This window comes from Choloepus didactylus, chromosome 1 (assembly GCF_015220235.1).
Source record: "Choloepus didactylus isolate mChoDid1 chromosome 1, mChoDid1.pri, whole genome shotgun sequence".
Lineage (NCBI taxonomy): Eukaryota > Metazoa > Chordata > Mammalia > Pilosa > Megalonychidae > Choloepus > Choloepus didactylus.
In genome coordinates, this window is record NC_051307.1 from 9,772,748 (window position 1) to 9,792,598 (window position 19,851).

The 19,851-nt window shown below is 45.4% G+C and overlaps 1 long non-coding RNA gene across 1 annotated transcript in view; it reads right to left on the reverse strand.

Moving 5' to 3' along the window:
- Nucleotides 1-11,718: 11,718 nt before the first annotated feature.
- The window catches only part of LOC119541808, a 50,407-nt gene continuing 42,274 nt past the window's right edge, over nucleotides 11,719-19,851 (reverse strand). The window contains exon 3 of the long non-coding RNA XR_005218410.1: nucleotides 11,719-11,806. This is a non-coding gene — a long non-coding RNA (uncharacterized LOC119541808). The remainder of the gene's footprint in view (nucleotides 11,807-19,851) is intronic.

A 19,851-nucleotide genomic window follows, 5' to 3' on the forward strand; every position in this document is an offset into this window, starting at 1 on the left:
ATAATTCAATTAAACCTGAACACTCCATTCCTGAAGCACTTTCAATCACCAATTTTTACAGCAAAGCCTAATTCAATACTGAATCTTGCCAGTACAAATGAGTTCCAAAGAAAAATAGATGATAGATAGATGGATGGATGGATGTGTATGGAGCAGCAGAAGTCTCTGAATTTAAATGTATATATCCATATAGTTATATACATGGTTTCCATACAAGTGGCACTTTTCTAATCCACCCTAGTGAAACTTCTACAATGGAAATTTAGAGAAATTTTACTTTAGGTATGGGCAGACTTGCAGAAACCGATCTTTTCTTTCTTTGAGGTAACACTTATCTTGAAAGTAACTTACCAATTTTAACCCTTCCATTGTTTCAACATTCCTATAAAGCAAGGAATGTTTATTGCTAACTCAGAAAAGTAGACCTGTTTCGACCTTCATGACACCTACACTCATGCAGCTTGACCAAATATGATAATATATAGTCATTTTTATAAACCTGGATATTTCTCATTTATTTGCTGCACATGGAAGCTGTATTCAGTGTAGAAGAATGTGAAACTTCAGATAAGCTATAAAAAAAGGATGGAGGAAAGGTGTGCTGGTTTGGATGTATTATGTCACCCAAAATGCTGTATTCTTTGATGCATTCTTGTGTGGGCACGAAATGTATTGGTGTTGATTGGGTTGCAGACTTTTGAGTGGATGTTTCCATGGAGATGTGATCACTGAACTGTGGGTGAGATCTTTCACTGGATAATGTCCATGGAGGTGTGGCCCCACCCATTCAGTGTGGGCCTTGATTAGTTTACTGGAGCACTATATAAGCTCAGACAGAAGGAACTAGCCTGCTACAGCCAAGAGGGACACTTTGAAGAGTGCACAGGAGCTGAGAGAGGAGCTGCAGACGAGAGATAGTTTGAAGATGGCCGTTGAAAGCAGACTTTTGCTCCAGAGAAGCCAAGAGAGAAAAAACGCCCCAAAAGCAACTAAGAGTAACATTTTTGAGGAACTGCAGCCTGGAGAGGAAAGTCCTGGGAGAAAGCCATTTTGAAACCAGAACTCTGGTACAGACACCAGCCACATGCCTTCCCAGCTAACAGAGGTTTTCCAGATGCCATTGGCCATCCTTCAGTGAGGGTACCCCCTTACCTTAGACACTTTATGGACTTAAGACTATAACTTTATAACCAAATAAACTCCCTTTATAAAAGCCAATCCATTTCTGGTGTTTTGTGTAAAGGCAGCATTAGCAAACTAGAACAAAAGGAAGCAACACATAAATAAGTATATGGGTTAATTTATGATTTTTGACCAAAATTGGATCATTATATACACTCTTCTGTTACCTGTTTTTCTTATCTGATAATACATCATTAACTTCTTTCCACATCAGTAACTGTGGATGGATTGTAGATTTCTTTGACTTGCACCCCACATTCCAGCCACCTTCCTGCTGCCCCCCTTGCCATTCCTGGAACATGATGGGGACTTGCTGCATCAAGGCATTTTAAGTTCCTATTTCCTCTATCTGGAATGTTCTTTCTCCGGATTTCCCTTTTGTTCCATCGACTACTTGCAGAAATAACCCTTCTCAGGGAGACTTCCCACCGCCACACTCTTTAAAAATTTGTATCTGTGGCCCCACAGATCCTATACTCTCCTCTGCCATATCCTCCCTCCCTGCTTTAATTTCCCCCATAGTTCTTATTCCCTTCTAACATGCCGTGCAAACTAGTGGTGGTCTTTGTTTATTTTCTGTCTTCCCCAATAAAAGGCCAGCTCCCCAGGGGCACAGGCCTTTTGTCTGTTTTGTTGACCAATGCATGCCTATCATCTCCAACTTGCCCTTCACCCAGCAGGTACCCAATATTTGTAGAGAATATCATCGTGATGGCCCATTGCAATTATTCTAAAACATACTTATTATATAGTTATTTTATCTTCATTTTTGGCATTTGGGTGGTTTCCCTCTTTTGTTGTTGTAAACAATGCTGCTAGAAGCATCCTGCACACATTTTATCTTTGTACATACCATATCAGACTGTCTTTTTGTATAAATCCTTATAAATGTAATTGCTACGTAAGAAGGTAGGCACTCTTTAAGGGCTCTTGTTGCATGTCACCAAATTTCCCGCCAGAAAGGCTGCACCTATCAACTCCACACCAGTGCCCCATAAAAGGGCTGTCTCCATGGACCACATGAGCCGTCTTACGGGAAATGAGGACAGCCAAGAAACTGGACCAGGCCCTTCACCACTGCCAGCACCTACACCCACCTGAGTCACTGAGCCTTTCAGAGCTGGCTGGCTATGAAGAAGGGATTATTAGCAGGGACTGGGCAAAAGTTTCCTCTCACAGAACTTATATGGTACAAGCTTTCAGCAATAGTGGCCCGCTCTCACGAGATCCCTATGAGGAAGGGCACAGCTGCTGCCCCATTTTGTGGATGCAAATTGCAGCCCTCTTCACATGGGCAGGTCATGCGAGACGTCCAGGACCGCTGTCAGCAGGCCTCAGAGTCTCCCCACTTCTGCTCTTTAACCTTCTCCCAGACTTTACTAAGAGCTCGATTAATAGTCACACTGGCTGCACAATGTCTGAGATCTGGTGTCTAAAGAGATTTTTTGAAATATCAACAAAACCATGGTTGCAGTGAAATACTATTATAGAGACTATTATAAATCTCCTATAATTTTTAGACTTGGGGACTTTGGAGAGGGAAGAAGGGAGAGAGGGGGAAAGAGAGAAAATAGTCCAACTAAGACAATGACCGTTTCTTTAACAAAAGTATTTCCAGTCTAACTTGGCCATATTTCAGGTCAAAAACTGTTTTTTCCTCTGGGTTCACAAACTATTATTAGTTTTACATGTGCAAGAATATCATTGAAGAAATGTCATGATTTTTACTGAGATTACAAACCAAAGATAAAAATCACTTCCACTCACCAGTATCACCCCAGCCCTACCCAGGAGAAAGTTGGCATAAAATATCTCAGTAGATGGAATCATCTCTCTGTTAGCTGATTTTTCCCCTGAAAACTCAGGAAAGTTGTACTCACTAGAGGGTCAGAGGTTTTCACTTCTTGATAGAAGGGGGAAAAAATCTGCTAGCTCTATTTTTGTTTGTTTGTTTGTTTTTCACCATGTGCTATTGTGACCTTTCTTCTTTCAAAACATTGAAAAATATTTACTCGTCAAGCAGGTTATTTAAAAATTTTGCCTACATTCAAATTTTCAGTCAAGACACTTGCAAAGACATGGCAGCATTCACCAATAACATCTGCAAATTATGCATAAACCATTAGGAAAAGAAATCTCTTGTCCTGGCTATGCCTTTCATTTTTTAAAAAGTACAATTTCATAGATACTATAATGACCCGGTTCTTCCAGTGCATCTGCTTCCCAGTGCTTTGACATTATCTCCACTCACCTGAGGTTCAGAAGGGATCCTCTTCTGTCCTCCAGCATCACATGAGGTTTGCAGATTCAGTCTATAATTCTATCTGCCATCTACAGCCTTTCTAAAGCAGCAACACAACAGCAACAATGCTGGCATTTTTTTTTTTAATTTGAAAGACATGAAATCCAGTGGAAACAACTCCTGAAAGATGTTCCCCAGGTTAGAAGCCCTTTGCAGTGGCCCATCTGGAGTGGAAATTTCCATGACCAGCAAAGACTGGAACTGCTCTGATGACCACTCAAATGAAAAAACAACTGATTCCACAGATGTTCAGGCAAGACTCAGCAATCAAAGATACCCAGACACACAGCGCCCCAGGAGAACGCTGGAATTTAACAGGTGCACCCCTCCCTCTCACTGCCCCACCCCCAGGCCCACACTGGAACTTCTTTGGAGCTTCATGTGGAATGGGTTCAGCTCTCAGGAGTCACTGCTCTCACCTGATCCTGTCCATGATCCAGTTACCTCTCTCCCTCCTTACTGGGCCAGGCCTTGGATAGCAGAACGCAGAGGCAGGGGCAGTCTGCACCCCAACCAGGGGTCTTCAGGTCACAAGGGAGGGGCCTTCCTTTTAGAGCTGCCTTCAGGAGAATTAGGAAGCCAGAGCAGCCTACTAAAGTGGAAAGAAGCCAGTTCTCTCCAAAACCTCTCAGTCCCAGCGTTTAAATACTCTAAGTCTCTTAGCAGGATCAAAACACTGTGTTTGTTCCCCGAGGCAATCTTCGGCATCTGCCCTCACCATCTTTCTCCCGGCTCTGAGATTCATCCCAGCCAGCGTGGGGAGGGCGGGAGGCGGAGGGCTGCTGCTTGCCCGCCCTGGGAGAGATCTGGGTGGCAGAGCCAATAGTCAGAGCTCAATTCCCAGGGCTCCTAACAGCAGACACTCGCCTCTTAGTTCCCTTTCTGAAACTCAAGTGCAATTTCTAAGGCAAACACGATGCTCCAGGCTCTGTCTTACCTTGCCTCTGTTTTTGGCAGGGATGTATCTGCAAGTGTGGTGTGCTCCCTACCCCCAACCCCGCTGCCTCTGGGGCCCAGGCTGTTGTCTCCAAAGGCTGCCAGAAGCAGCCAGCTCATGCCAGAGCGAAGTCCCCAGTGTTCATTCTAGGCTTCTGAAGAGGCTGGTCACACCACGTGCCTTCCTCAGGTGTCCTCTAGGGCGCGGGGTGCAGAGCTTTGCCCTCTTAGACATACTGTGGTCTCGAGGTTCACCTAGAGAACCAAGAAAGGTCACCTCTGCAGCTTCGTGACTCACAAGGAAATGCATGTCCCCCACCCAGGGGCGTCCAGGCATCGCCCAGCTGAAGGGCTACAGAGCCCCAGCCCAGCCTTATCGTCTCAGGTGAAGACGTGTGTGAGATCGCTGGACATTGCAAAAGGCTTCAGACACATCAACAGTTATTATGGGCCAACAGGATTTTATCATATTTGGTGACGAAACAGTCCTATTGCAGGGATAGTTGAGAAACTGAGATTCTATGATGAGGCTTCACCTCTCATTTCCATCTATTCAAAATGGGAAGCTGGAACTAGGTGCCAGGGTCAGGCAGCCCCAGAGGCCTCTGATGCCCTTTGTCTCCATCTCAGGGCCCCTCTGTCAGGGTCTGTCCCGCTCGCCTTCCCAAGGGAGGCAACTGGAAAGGCAATCTACTTCACCCAGATTAATGGGAAGATCTACCTCTTTCACAAGACAGAAGAGACAGAGGTAGAAAGGGCTGTGCATTTTAACTATAGATATTGTGCAAAGGGCCATCCCCACAGGATGGAACATGAGCCCCAGTTCAGGTAGGGGGCAGAAAAGACAGACCACAGGGAGGGGGTTTACTAAAGCAGGGATCCTGTCCATCCTCAGCCAGAGACAAAGCCAACTCTACTCAAAAGCCTGGTAATGCTTTCCCCACTAGGCACATGCATTCTCAAAGGGGTTACCTAGTGGGATTTTATTAAAACCAGTTGCTCAGCTCTACCTTGGTGATTCTAGAGCCTTCTCACTTCCAAGCAGCTAAAACTGGGTAGGTGGTCTGCAGCCTTGGGGTCTACAAGGAAAAAGCCATGTGGCCTCATGAACGAACCCTTAAGAAAAGACATTCTCTTGCTTGTCTCTAAATATCAGGAACTATTACTTGGGCTTTAGAAAAAAGCTGGTCTATTCTAATTTGGAAATTGTATGTATTTCTCTTCCTTGATTAACATATATAATTTTGGTTAGAAAGTAGAAATATGACACTGTGAACAGGATTCAAAAATAAAGTGACAATCTCTAGATTATTTTGAAAAACTAGTAAAATTATAGTCATCACTCCAATATTAAAAAAAGAAATTTGGAGAACATATTGATATTTCTGTGCCTTTTATCCTAAACTGCCTTATAGATAAGGGACCTGAGGATGGTCTCAGGTAGTAAGCCAATTTTCCAGGCAGGTAGGTTAATATTGCATATGGAAGGAGAGGCTAGGCCTCCCTATAATTGTGCCTAGGAGCCTCCTCCCGAATGCCTCTTTGTTGCTCAGATGTGGCCCTCTCTCTCTACCTAAGCCAACTTGAAAGGTGAAATCACTGCCCTCCCCTCTACGTGGGATCAGACACCCAGGGGAGTGAATCTCCCTGGCAACGTGGAATATGACTCCCGGGGAGGAATGTAGACCTGGCATCGTGGGAAGGAGAACATCTTCTTGACCAAAAGGGGGATGTGAAAGGAAATGAAATAAGCTTGAGTGGCAGAGAGATTCCAAAAGGAGCCGAGAGGTCACTCTGGTGGGCACTCTTACACACAATTTAGACAACCCTTTTTAGGTTCTAAAGAATCGGGGTAGCTGGTGTTAGATACCTGAAACTATCAAACTACAACCCAGAACCCATGAATCTCGAAGACAGTTGTATAAAAATGTAGCTTATGAGGGGTGACAATGGGATTGGGAAAGCCATAAGGACCACACTCCACTTTGTCTAGTTTATGGATGGATGAGTAGAAAAATAGGGGAAGGAAACAAACAGACAAAGGTACCCAGTGTTCTTTTTTACTTCAATTGCTCTTTTTCACTTTAATTATTATTCTTGTTATTTTTGTGTGTGTGCTAATGAAGGTGTCAGGGATTGATTTAGGTGATGAATGTACAACTATGTAATGGTACTGTGAACAATCGAATGTACGATTTGTTTTGTATGACTGCATGGTATGTGAATATATCTTAATAAAATGAAGATAAAAAAATATATTGCATATGGGAGTTGAGGGGATACAGGAGTAGATTTTGTGCTATATTAGTGTTTCTCAAACTTTAACATGAACAGGAATCACCCAAGGATTTTGCTAAAATGCAGACTCTGATTCAGTAGGTCTAGCATGGGGCCTGAGAGTCTCCATTTCCAGTATGTTCTCTGGTGATGCTAGTGCTCCAAGGCTCTAAGTAACTTGTGCTCCTTTGTATGGGACTAAAGAGACACCAAAAAAGCATAAATAAGCATCTAGAATTGGGGTCCCCAGACTCTCCCTTCTATATCTTTGCTTTGTTGAGTAGTTAACCAAGTATTATAAAGTCTCTTGAAATTGAAAGTGATGGAAAATGACAGGGTTTTGACTACACCATAATTTCATAGATCATCTTAAAATCTTGGAGGGCATGCTATTGGAGAGAATGAGGGAGAAGAAAGAGAAAGGAAGAGACCAGAACTGAGCACAGCTTGTTTATATCTATTTTTGACATTACTCTGGGTTGTACATACAGCATCTCTGGGCCAAAATAAATCACAAGAACTTGGACTAAAGGTTATATGTTGAAGAATTTTAGAATTAAATCCTACTTTTTTCAACCTTTGTAAAATAAACATCTTGAAATAGAAGGACCAAGGAAATTTATGCTGCTGTCCTAGGAATGTAATCCAGAGCCCAAGATAGTACTTGCTGGATGGAAATGTCAAAATGCATCAATTCCAATTAAGGGAGAGCAGAAGGCAACACAGAGAAAGACCTCTGTGAAAACTGCCATTTATACGGTTTGTGTGGAATTGAGTATTATAAGCAATAGGTACTGACAAAGAAATCAAGATTTTCCATCAAAAAAAAAAAAAAATGCAAGCTTAGGAGGAAATACTCAGGAACTTAATGAAAAACTATGAAAGAAATCAGATGGGTGGGAGAGAAAGCTAAAATTATTGGGATTGCTTGCTCTCATGAATGGTGGTTTTTCCCTAAAAAATTCCTTGATAAAAATATTATAACCTCATTGCCAGGGCCAACCCTAGATAAGCTAGGATTTGCCTTAGACAAACTAAACCTCCCAACTTGCCTTCCCATCCTTTCCCAGGCTTCAGTCTCTACCATTGTCCTATCCCCACCCCATCCATAAAAAGCATTCTCTTGGTTTCCTCATTTATACTAAAGTGTAAATGACCTAGAAGGGACCTGAATGAGAAGACTGACTTCTAAATACATTTTCTCAAACCCCATAACATCCATTCCTCACTGGGGTCATGGAAAATGCCAAAGAGCTCAAGTTGCAATTCATGTTGCCACAGCCTGTGGCCAGTCCGCAGGCACCAGGATACAGGCTGGTGTCTTCAACTCCTGCTGAGAACTTCTTGCCTGTGGTATCAACACATCCAGATCCATGAATGGGAACTAGGTGCTTCCTTATCAACCTTTGGTTCTGCAAATCTGAATTCTCAGCAAAGCCTTTGAAACAAACTGAGCAGATCTGGGCATCAGAAGAAACTGCAAGGCATGAGCACATGGGACTTGTCAACGCCAGCTGTGCCCTGGCAGTGCATGTGGGAGCCAGGTCCCAAAGAGTCAGATTTGGGGCCAGACCTCCTGTGATCTGACTGCTGGCCAGAGAACAGCTTGTGGGTGAGAAGTTCTGATGGTCTTGAAGGTCCTTAGCATGCAGAGCTCTCTGCTTCACACGTTGATGTAGTTGGGTGTTGAGCAGCTGATGGCAACAGCGTAGACTCCCTCCCCAGTGTGCCAGCCTTCCAGGTCTCACATAGACTCCCTTTCCATGGTGCAAGTGCCAACCTCCCAGGTCTCATGTAGACTCCCTTTCCATGGTGCAAGTGCCAACCTCCCAGGTCTCATGTAGATTCCCTTTCCATGGTGCAAGTGCCAACCTCCCAGGTCTCATGTAGATTCCCTTTCCATGGTGCAAGTGCCAACCTCCCAGGTCTCACGTAGACTCCCTTCCCACCGTGCAATGTGCCAACCTCCCAGGTCTCATGTAGATTCCCTTTCCATGGTGCAATGTGCCAACCTTCCAGGACTCATGTGAGTAATCTCTGTACTTTCCTGAATTTTTAAAATATTTTGTCATATGTATTTGTAAATGGAGTGGGTGACTTTGTGATTGAACAGCTCCACAGCAGAGCTGCTGCTACACACTGTGGTACCTCTTTGACCTGGAGTAGTTCTACACCCTGCCTGTACATTAGCATCTCCTGGGGAGCTTTTAAAATATATCCAAGTCTGCTTCTTACCCCAAATGAATTAAATCATAACCTCAGGGGATCAGCCCCTGTATTGTTATGTTTTAAAAGCTACCCAGATGGTTTTACTGGGAAGTCAGGGTTGAGAACCATCAGTTTAAAGAGTAATCATCAGAATACTTTAAAAAGCTACTTGCAAAGTTTAAGTGTTTAGGCTCACAGCATGTAAATCTCTTCTTCCATCTTTTTCTGAGAGCTGAGAACCATTTGAAAGTCACGTGAATTGTATCCCCCATTCCCCATCCCCTCAGCCGCCCCCCCCCCCACAACAGCAACAACAACATCAACAAGAACAAAAAGAATGGATAAATTCAGAGCTGAGGCACTTATTGATTGTATTTATTTAGGTAGCGAAACTTTACAATTTTTAAATGGGGTATATGGAAGGACCTTGTCAACCGGGAGCTAAAATAGTTGCAATCTCAGCCCCCAGGGATATTTCTAGGTTTGATTCCTTAAAAGAAATCCTGGGAGTGTCCCCTCTTGCCCAAACAGCCTACAACTAATCAATCTATCAATCCTCCTTTCCACAAAGTTAAAATGCTTATTGAAGTTCTTATAGCTTTTAGGGATATGCTTCCAAGCAATACTTAATAATCCTTGGTGTTTTCCAGCTAGTATTTTGGTCAATGTATACAATGTATTTTCACTACAACTAAAGTGACATACTGAATGGTGTGGAGAGTTTGTATGTGCGTGTGCTTTTGATGGTGTTGTAACTTGTTTTTCTAAAACTGGCGTCCAGGTTTAATCCATCCCACCTGCGGCTAAGAGCCCCACCATATGAAACTATTCCATGAAAACAAAAGAAGAAAAACTCCCTGCTCTGTGCCTTCTGTTCCTCTCCATCCCTCTGTGACTCACTTTTCTAAGATAATCAGTGTGTGCCCTTAGATTTTAACTTAAGGGAGAAATTTCTAGAATTTCTTAACAGACTTTCAACACATTATTTTACAGGAAACAATTTTATGAAGTTGCCCCCACATGCCATCTTGCTATATTCTATTTTGCAAAGCTTTTTTGAAAAACCACTGTAGGTTACAGCTCCATGTAGGGTTTGTTTGCTGGCTGGCTGGTTTGGGTGAGGGGAGGTGGGTGAAATTGCATTCAGCGTTCTCCTGACTTGTACTTATGTGACATGCTTCACATGTTTCTGGGGTGTGCAGGGAAAAAGCTTTTGGCACACAGAGCTGCTACTTACTTCACATTTTACTGCTTTGCATGTGATTTATACTTGCATTGTTCTCTTCTACTACCAGAAATAAGAAATATCAGGGTGGGTTTCACACTTAAGAGGCTGGAGTGAAATCACGGCTCACAAAATGAGTGGGTGTGCTCTACAGACACACATATCGTACAGGTGAATCCAAGGCAGGCCAGGGTTTTGGAGCTGGCATCTTCTAGGGCAACAAGGAGCCCAAAAACAGCAGAATTGTTTGTCATAGATTAAATATTCTCAGAAATAAATTGGGCTTGAAGAATTTTTGAACAGATTTATAGGTCTCAAGTTCTTTGCCTTAGAGATGTGAAAAGATTGTAAAATGCTTTTGAGAAATACGTCAGTCTTGCAATCTGATTTAGCTAAACCCAATATCCAGAGTGAGGAAGCCAATAGAACGAATGAAGTTCTGCAGGCTGGCTCACCAAGAACCATGGTGTCAGGGTCAGTAGACTCTGAGCAAACGTGTGAATGGCTCCTCTGCCTTTTCCACAGCCCCACCCCTCTCTCTTGCCCCCTTCTCTCTGCAGTAGCCAGCCTTCTCCATATGAAAGCCTGCACCAAGGAACCCAACACATCTGTTCTAGTGAGCTTCTCACTCGTTGCACCTCGAACCTAGTTTCTCACTGTGACATGGACGGCTTTTCTGCCTGTTGAAACAGTTTGTAAGGATGGCAGGCATAAATTTCACATCACAAAACTTAGTGTTCAGAGGTGGGAACTTTATTTCTCTAGAGCTCACAAGACCCGATTTCTGGGAAGAGGCAGGAAAGCTCTTGCCAAGTTAAGGTAAATCAGTGGCTTATGGTTTACATCACTCTTTTAGGGAACAGCTCAAACAGGTCAGGGTGTCAGGCTTCTGACCCCTCACCTCCTGCCTTCCGCCTTTCAGACAGCATGTGGGTGTGGGGCAGGCTTGCACAGCACTGTGATGCTACAGTGAAGTGGGAAAGTGAGCTCCCTGTCTGAGCCTTTACCTTCTACGGACTCCACCGAGGTGGAATTGACAGCCACGAGCAGATGATGGACATGTTCCCTCCTGTATCTGCTGCTTGGTCCACAAAGCCATCTTAACTTCTTCTCGCCAAGCATCTTGTCCTTTCTGTGTGACCTCTCCCTGGCTTTGCCCTCTTGACCCTCCATCTTCCAGTGCAGGTCTAGCAGCCAGCTCTCTAGCAGGTTTGCAAGTTCTCTGGGCCACACGTGAGCAGACAAGGTGCAAATCATCGTGGTCCCCAAACTCACCTGTCCCCAGCAGGTTTTCTACTTCAAGTCCAGGTGAGGGCTCCACATGCTCTTCTTAGCTAACCAACTTTTCTCCACCTTCCTCCCATCTCACATGAAAGGCTTTTCTCTGCTATTTGGCAGGAAAACTCCTGTTATGTCATCAAATCTTCTTCCTGAATCTGGAATGTATAAGCTGTGTGCTCCGAGCCCTCCAGGCTTTATGTCTGGTGTCCAAAGCCAAACGTGGGGGAACTTAAGAAAAGATTATCTCAAGTTCTTGGCTCTTGTATTCAAAAGCCCTGGCTGGAAAAACTATTTTAGAAATCCAAGCCAAGAATTTTGCTGTTTGTTCTTGCAGTGTTCTTTTGTGTCATCCTTCCTTGTGGAAGCTTCTATGTATGGCTTGAATGGTGGAAAACCTGAAGGGCAAAAGGAATTACTGAGAATGTGGTGGAAGCATCAGGAGCAGGGAGGGAGGGAGGTGTTCTGGGTTGGGGGAGTGGGAGTCCAGTTGCCTTCCCAGTATCCCCAAATCATACTCCAGAGGGAGGCTGCCTGAGCTAGCTTCCCAGTCCCAACCCCACCCCACTCCAGCTGAGCCCAAAGAGCCGGCCCCCAAGGGTCTTCCATGGGCCTGACTCTGAGACAGTCGCCAGGGTCCCCTCGCCGTCCCCTCCCCAGTTTTGCCTCCACAGTCCCCAGACATCCAGCTGCAGCGGTCAACAAGGTGAGCACCTAGGCGGTCTCAGCCCCCACAGCTTCGGAGCGCCCACTGCCCAAATGGGGTTTCCGATTATGGCCAAACAGGCAGGGGAACCCAACCTTCCTCTGATCTTACTCTCCTTTACTTTATACCAGTCCACCTGACTTTTCTTCCACATTTCCAGGAGAAAGGAAAGGGAAGTGTGTATCCAAATTATCAAGGCATTTTTCCAGGGTGATGGGCCTTGAAACCAAGCTTGTTTTAACCCCAGGGCCTTTGCACTTACTGTTCCCTTTGCCTGGATTACTTTTTCTCCCGGGAAATGTGCCAGGTTTACCCCTTCACACTGTTTGATTTCTTCTCAAATGTCAACTCATGGGAGGTGTTCCCAGACCACCCTAAAAGAGCTACCACCCCAAAACTCTATATCTTCTTACCTTCCTTCAGTGTATAGCAGATAACATTTCCTGAAATTTACATCACATCTATAATATACAGCTATTCTTTCCTGCTGGCATCTCCCACCAAAATGTAAGCTCTACAAGGGCATGGACTTTGTCTCATTAGATGCTGCATTCCCCAGTACCTGGAACAGCAGCTGGTGCAGAGTAGGCCCTTGGTGAAGATTTGTTGAATGAATGAGTGACAGCAACCACTGAAGGTTACAACCAAACTGAATGGGGCTTGGTGTTGCCATAAGCCGAGCTGTGATTACCAACCAGGGGTGGATTCTCAGCAAACACAGGGCCCTGCGATGACCCTGGGGGTAAGGTGTGAGTCTAAGTTTGACCTCAGACTTGTTCCACTTTGGGCATCTCCCACACACAGGTGACTTAACAAGATCCTCGGCAGTGGGGTAAGGGGTGAAGGAAACTCCTTGGTTACAAGGAGACCATGGCCGAGCTTCTGGAGCCAGCTTAGGAACATTAAGACTCTCCAGGGTGAGGAACAGAAGGCAGTGCTTTGTGGGTGAGGGTGGGGGGCCCACACCACCATCTGCCAACCTGGACAGAGACCCAAGGTGGGATCAGGCAGGAAAAAGCCAGAGAGAATACGAATTCCTGAAATCAGCGTTGCCTGAGCCCTTTCTGTGTGCCGGCTCCATGGTAGGGGCTGGGGAGATGACACCAGAAAGTTCCGATCCCAGCCCTCGAGGAGCTTCAGCTCAAGGCTGTATAAGGGACTGGAGTGAGAAGTAGACTTTGCAAGAGGCTGAAGTGCAGCAAAGGGACAATGACGAAGCCACAGGCAGCTCTTCGTCCACTAAGACTTCTCCTTTCCCCCTTGCTCCAGAAGCATGTTCACAGACTTAACCATAGGTTACAGTTAAAAGTAGCCCATATGTGTGATGCCTTATTAAAAGTGCCTTTTGCTAACTCTATTTTTAGAAGATATTAGTCATGTTACCTTTTGGTTTGAAATTAGGACAGACTAGCTCTAATTACATGATGTTGTTTAAGAGCCTGGGAAGACCCAGGAGGATCTACCCCCACCGTGTGTTACTGTTGACCCTCTGCCGCTCAGCAGCAGAGCAGGACCTTCTGGAGCAGGTGCCAGGTGCCTGGGCATTTTCAGGTAGAAGTGGGGAGCCATGGGCATCGCGGCAAGAGGGTGTGCCCGACACACCCTGATCCACCATTAGAAAAGTGACCCGAGTCCCTGCAGCAGGGCTAGGGTAACCTGCAGCTCTGATAACAAAAAAAAAAATAATACATATCTTTTTTGTTTTGCATAGCGAATTTTTTTTAATGGTTTTTCAGAGGGCTGCAGCCTGTGGGTTAAGAATTTTGGCAAGAGGTTGCGAAAAGAGCCCCCAGAATTTGTCTAGGAGGCTCCTTCTTTCCAGCCTACTCTATTCTTGGAGAATGCTTTCTCATGTAATTTCTACTCATGGGGAGAAGACAGCTCTGCCAGGACTCCTCACACCAATTCCCAAAGCTGGTGATGGCAGAATACGAATAAACCACAATGGAGAATAATCTCAGGAAAGGCTAGGTTGGGAGGGTGGCAGGGAGAAAGCATGTATTTGTTTTCTATTGCTGTGTAACAAGTTGCCACGAACTTAATGGTGTACAACACCCATTTATTATCTGTTTCTGTTGGCCAGAATTGCGGCCATAGCTGAGCTGGGTTCTCTGCTCAGGGTTTTGCAAGGCTGAAAGCAAGGGGTCAGCCAGGCTGAATTCCTTTCTGGACTCTCTTATGAGGTCACGTGGTTGTTCATAAAATTCAATTGCTTAAGGCTGTAGGACTGAGGCACCTGTTATTTTGTTGGTTGTTGGCCAGGGGACACACTAGGCTCCTAGAAGCCACTGCCCACCATTCATGCTTCAAATCCCCCTGCCAGGAAGAACCATTCACCTGATTGGGTCAGGCCCACCCAGGGTCCTCTCCCTCCTTAAAAGTCAACTGATTTGGAACCTCATATCTGCAAAATCCCTTCAGAGCAGCACCTATGGGAGTACTTGAATGGATAACTTGTGGGTATACAAGAATATGGGGATCTTGGGGATCTTGGGAAGCATCTTAAAATTCTGACCCCACAAAGCACAAGAACCTCACCCATGTCTTCCAGGCCTCAGGGGGATGCCAACCAAGGGTCAGAGTTTAAAAACCATCCCTCTGCTGCCCACTACAGTGCACTCTCCAGGCCCATCTTGAATGCAGGACCCATGAGCCCTGCTGTATACAATGGAGACTTTTCCAGGAATCAGTTCTCAACTCAGAACTAATTACAATCCATCACTTTGCCAAGCTTGAGGTACAGTGAGGTCGGGGATGGGACACACAGAATGAGATAGGACACTGCTAGATGGATGGACACCAGCCCATGTTAAAAATCTCCCATGCTCAGGAAGTGTGGCAGAGAAAATCAGGGCCATAGTGCCGAGATAAAAGAGGAGGAGACATCACCGGAGACATGGAATTCCACCCAGGGAATTCCAACACTGCTGGAAAAGAAAACCAGAGAAAAAGAGGATGGAAAACTGCACAGGAGTCTGAGAAGCAGTAGGACACCTAGTATGGTTTTGGCTATTTGTGATTAATGACTTTCATTATTTTATTCTGACTCCAGAAGAGATGCACATTTGCATTCAGCAAATTCAAGTATCAAGAAGGAGACCCACTTGGTTTGAGCAGAGAGTTCCTGCAGATGGTGGTTTCGAGGACAGCTCCTCAGAAGCTTAAAAAGAAATCCCAGTGTCTGGCCCTATTACCGACCAATTGAGCCCAGGTGCCTGAGCTGAGACGTCTTCATTTACAGTGATGTTCTGAGATGATGATCGAGGTGCAGGTTGGGGCCAGGTAGAGGGTGGAAGTCTGAGTTTGAATGAAGTTTGCTTTTTCCTTAGTAAAGAGGAACTGGGGACAGCAGTGGGTGAAGCAGGCCTTGGGAAAGTTCAACTGACAAAAGGGTAGTCAATGGGCTGGAGCAGAAGGATGAGGAAAAGTCTGGGGAGAGACTTGGTGCTCCCTGGGGGACTCAGCAGTAATGGGGACAGGAGGCCAGCAGTTAGTGACAGGGACAGCAGCTCAGAGGAAAAGGAGGGTATGGGGGTGTAGACCTGGGCTCATTGCCCGTAACCCTTCAATCTGCCCAAGGCTGCCTGCAGATTCGAGGGCACCACCAGTGACAACTGCTGCAAGTTTCCCCAGTGACACAGGAGGCTTTTCAACCTCAGCACTTTTGGATGCTTTAAGTGAGACGGATGCAGAGGTGTAGAAATATATAAGTAGAAATATATAAATAGAAATATATAAACGCGTAGAGAGCTCTGACTCGGCTGAGATGCCCTGGGGAATCGAGAATCCTGACAAGTGATCCCAGAGTAGAAGGGCTTCTCTGCCAGCAAAGCGGCAAGGTGGCTCCATTGCTTTAGACATTTTAAACAGATGCCACCCTTCTGGAAAGTCTTCCTAACGTAGACATCACACGACACTCAGAGACGTGAACCAATGAATATTTACAGCTCTATTTCTGCCTGACTTCTTTGCGAACCACGCAGCTCCCAGCCCTGAGAGGTCCAGGCCTGGGAAGTTGGAGGGACATAAGCTAAGCTCTCTGTTTACCTACAAAGGAACTCAAAGTCCTTAGCTATGAAGCTTTACTAAGAGAAATTGTATAATTTCAAATCAGAAAGCAATCTGAAAAGTTTTGAACATCATTGCCCAGGCAGCCAGAGTAGTTACATGACTGTCCAAGGCTACGCGGCCAGTATGCCACAATCAGGCTCCGGACGTCTTTCTGAATCTAAAGCTAGGACTTCCCGAATATGCAAACTCTGGATGTGTTTGCTCTTGAGCTTTCCTCTAGGAGCAGAGGCAAAGAAAGTGCCAGCTCCTGGCCCCTGAATCTGAGCCGTGATCCTGGATTCCCCTGATTTCGATTGCTGGGTAAAGCAGGGCCATCAATAGCAAACTCCCAGGAGGATAACACCCAGGCCAGTATTCGCTCACCAGGAGACCCAGCCCTGCTGCAGCTGAAAGGGATCATCTGCAGGGTTCACAGGCTTCGCCCGGCCAAATTAAAGCCAGAGCTGTAATGGTTTTACCTTCTCAGAAACTTGAAGGAAAAAAAAGAATAATTCTCAACAGAGATTACATGTGGCTTTCAAAGAATAAAATAGTTCCATTTCTTGCCCTTTACAGAGAAAGCTCGCATTTTTAAAGAATTGCCAAAGGCCAAAGGAGGGAACTAGAACTCAAGTCTCATACTTCCTGTGTAGAATGAGTCCTACACCAAACATGTGAACACATACACACACATACATACATGTGTACACATGTACACACATAGCACACAAATGTGCACTGTGTGCACACATGCAATTACACACAACACATGCAACATGCATGTTCTCACACATGGGCATGTGTACATACCACACGCAGAAACCCACAGGCATACATATGCACACACAGGCACACATGCCTAAATATGCACACACATACATGTGCACACACACACAGGACCCATAAATCCCATGAAGACTTTGCATTATGGTTATAAACACCATGATACTGCTTCTCACTTGTTCGCTGTGACACATTCCATATTTGAAGGCAGTTTGCAAATTCTAAAGTGCCTTCAAGGCAGACATTGTTTTCCTTGTGGTCAAACTTCAGGCAGTTTAGCCCCAATAGTGTTAGCCTTAGAATGTGCAATGCACGTGCCCCTGGCAACTGCCCCCTCCATGCCCCTCCCTGCCTCCCCCCCCCACAGACTCCTTCCCTTGTCAATTGCCATAAGCCTTGCCTCTTGCTGTTTTCTACAAACCATGAGGAACTGAACCAAAGCACAGGAAAGCAGGCTCACACCTGTCTGCCCCGTGCCAGTGGTGAGTGACTTTGCAGAGGGGAAGGCTGGGGACGCGTTTCCAGGGAGAGGCAGCGGGGACAGTGACTGGCGTTCGCTGAGTGCCAGTGACACAGGGGAGCACAGTGAATGAGTGTTCAGGAGGAGGATGGGGTAAGCATGGACACGCACATTAGAGCCGTCATGCTCTCGACGGATATGGCCTTATTAAACTGAAGGGTGATAGAGCAGCCGCATTTCCCTAGAGCTCCCATTTCCAAGAAGCTCCAGACTGCCGTGCAGAGCTCAGTACTGCCTGGGTATTGGTTCACGCGGCCACCCAGGCAACAGCCCCTCCTGCCCTCACTGCTGAGGAAACAGGATGGAGCAGCCATTCTAGACAGAAAAGGGGAAAATAAAGCTTATGAACTGAACTAAGGTGGGATTTTAGATGTTAAGGCTCTGGGGGAAGAGGGGAGGGCTTCAAATTGAATTCTGAGCCCTACAGGAATCCCACCTGCAACCACCCTAAGAAGAAACCCCACAACGTCTGCCTGCACACCTCCAGGGATGAGGTGTTTGCTGCTTCCCAAGGAGGCCCTATAATTTCTGAACAGCTTTCTTTGTTCCATCCACCTTCCTGAAGCTTCCTCCTATTTGTCTTAGCTCCCGATTCACTTTTCACCTGAAGACAACTCTCGGGATCCAACTGTCTTCTCACTTACAGGCTAAATATATTTAGTGTCTGTAACCCTCCTTCATATCAGAATCCCAAACCTTTCCACTCCTGGCTGCCTTCCTGTGGATGCGCTCCAGCTTGTCATGGCACACACACATTTCTGTACCCAGAAATGACACCTGCTCCAGTAGACAACTCGTTTCCCACTCTGCCCTCCCAACATGACCAAGAAACCCTTTAGCGAAGAAATTGTGTCTTATTTACAATGCATCTTAAGTGCTTATTTCAGGGCCTGGTACAGAGAAGGGGACCAATAATTATTTAGTGAACCCATAAAAGAAAAAAATACAGAGGGATTGTTATATGTTGAATTGTGTAGCACAATTTAGATGAGTTCTTGATTCACATTCCCACGGGTATGAAAACATTATAAATAGGATCTTCTGAAAATGTTATTTTTAAATTAAGTGTGGCTCAACTGAATGAAGGTGGGTCTTAATCCAGATTGCTGGAGGCTTTATAAAGAGAACCAGGAAGTCAGAGAAGCCAGGAGAAAGGAGAAGACATTGCCATGTGAGGGAAGGCAGAGATGCAAGCCAAGGAACCCCAAGGATTGTGGTGAGGCAGCACCAGAACACTACCAACCCCAGGGGAAAGCAAGCCAGCCTTCTAGACGCCAAAATCATGAGACAATAAATCCTCTTTGTAATTTCTCTAAGCCAACCCATTGCATCTCTAGGACAACCCATTGCGTGGTGTTTGTCAGGGCAGCTTGGGCAAACTAAAACAAGGACTATTACCCATCTTTCCGCAAACTCTCTATTTTTAATTTAGCTCAAATTTTCATGAATATTCCTGGCTTAAATGTCTCACTTTTCTTCCTCAACTGTGTCATTCAGGGTTCTCTGGTCACAATTTAATTGCAGATCTCCCATCTCTCCTGAACAAGCTCTGCCCATGGGTTGTTATCCATATCCACTCTGAATTCTTTTGGAATTGTCTTCTGGAAACTTACAGCAGAGTTCTAAATCTTTATTCCTTGGAGCAGTAGGTCCACTAGCTCTTAATAGATCTCCACCAAAAAAGGCTTCAGCATCAAACAGTTTGGGAAACGCTCCATATGTGGAGAGGACCGGGTAAAAACACTTACTTATTTTGTTTAGCACAGAATTTCCTACATACATTTGACCAAGGAATTCCATTTTCGTAAGCTATTGATTAACCTCCGAAGAGCCACTGTAATATAGAATATGGAACAGTGTGGGAAACCCATACTTGACCACACACTTCCTTCTCCCCCTTCACTACTGCAAACCCCTGGTGGACAGAGCCACATTCCCTCAGGCTCTCATCCCTGCCCTTATACCAACCAGGCCTTCCTTTTGGTGGGGCTTAAATTCCAGAGAATCATCCACCAGTTCCCCCCTTCCCTTGGGTGGGGAGAAGGTAATGACCTTGTCTCCTAGGCCTGGAGTGGTCCAAGTCCTACTGATGCATAAGAGTCTGGGCTTCCCTCAAGCCAGGACTAACTGCCATTATTTCTCTCCAGAGATGGGGGGCAGTGTACGAGGTGCTTGACAACCAGGTGCTTTTTCCTAGGAAATGCCTACAATTTATCCATTTGAAATAAAAAATGAGGTGGACATTTCAAGACCCCAAGAAACCTGTAGACCCATCAAAGCATTGTTCTTCTGCTACTGCTTTGGACTCTAAGAAGAGGACCAGCTGTTGAAATATCAGCTGTTGAGAGAGAGTTCTACTTCTTTTTGAACATGAACTTATCAAA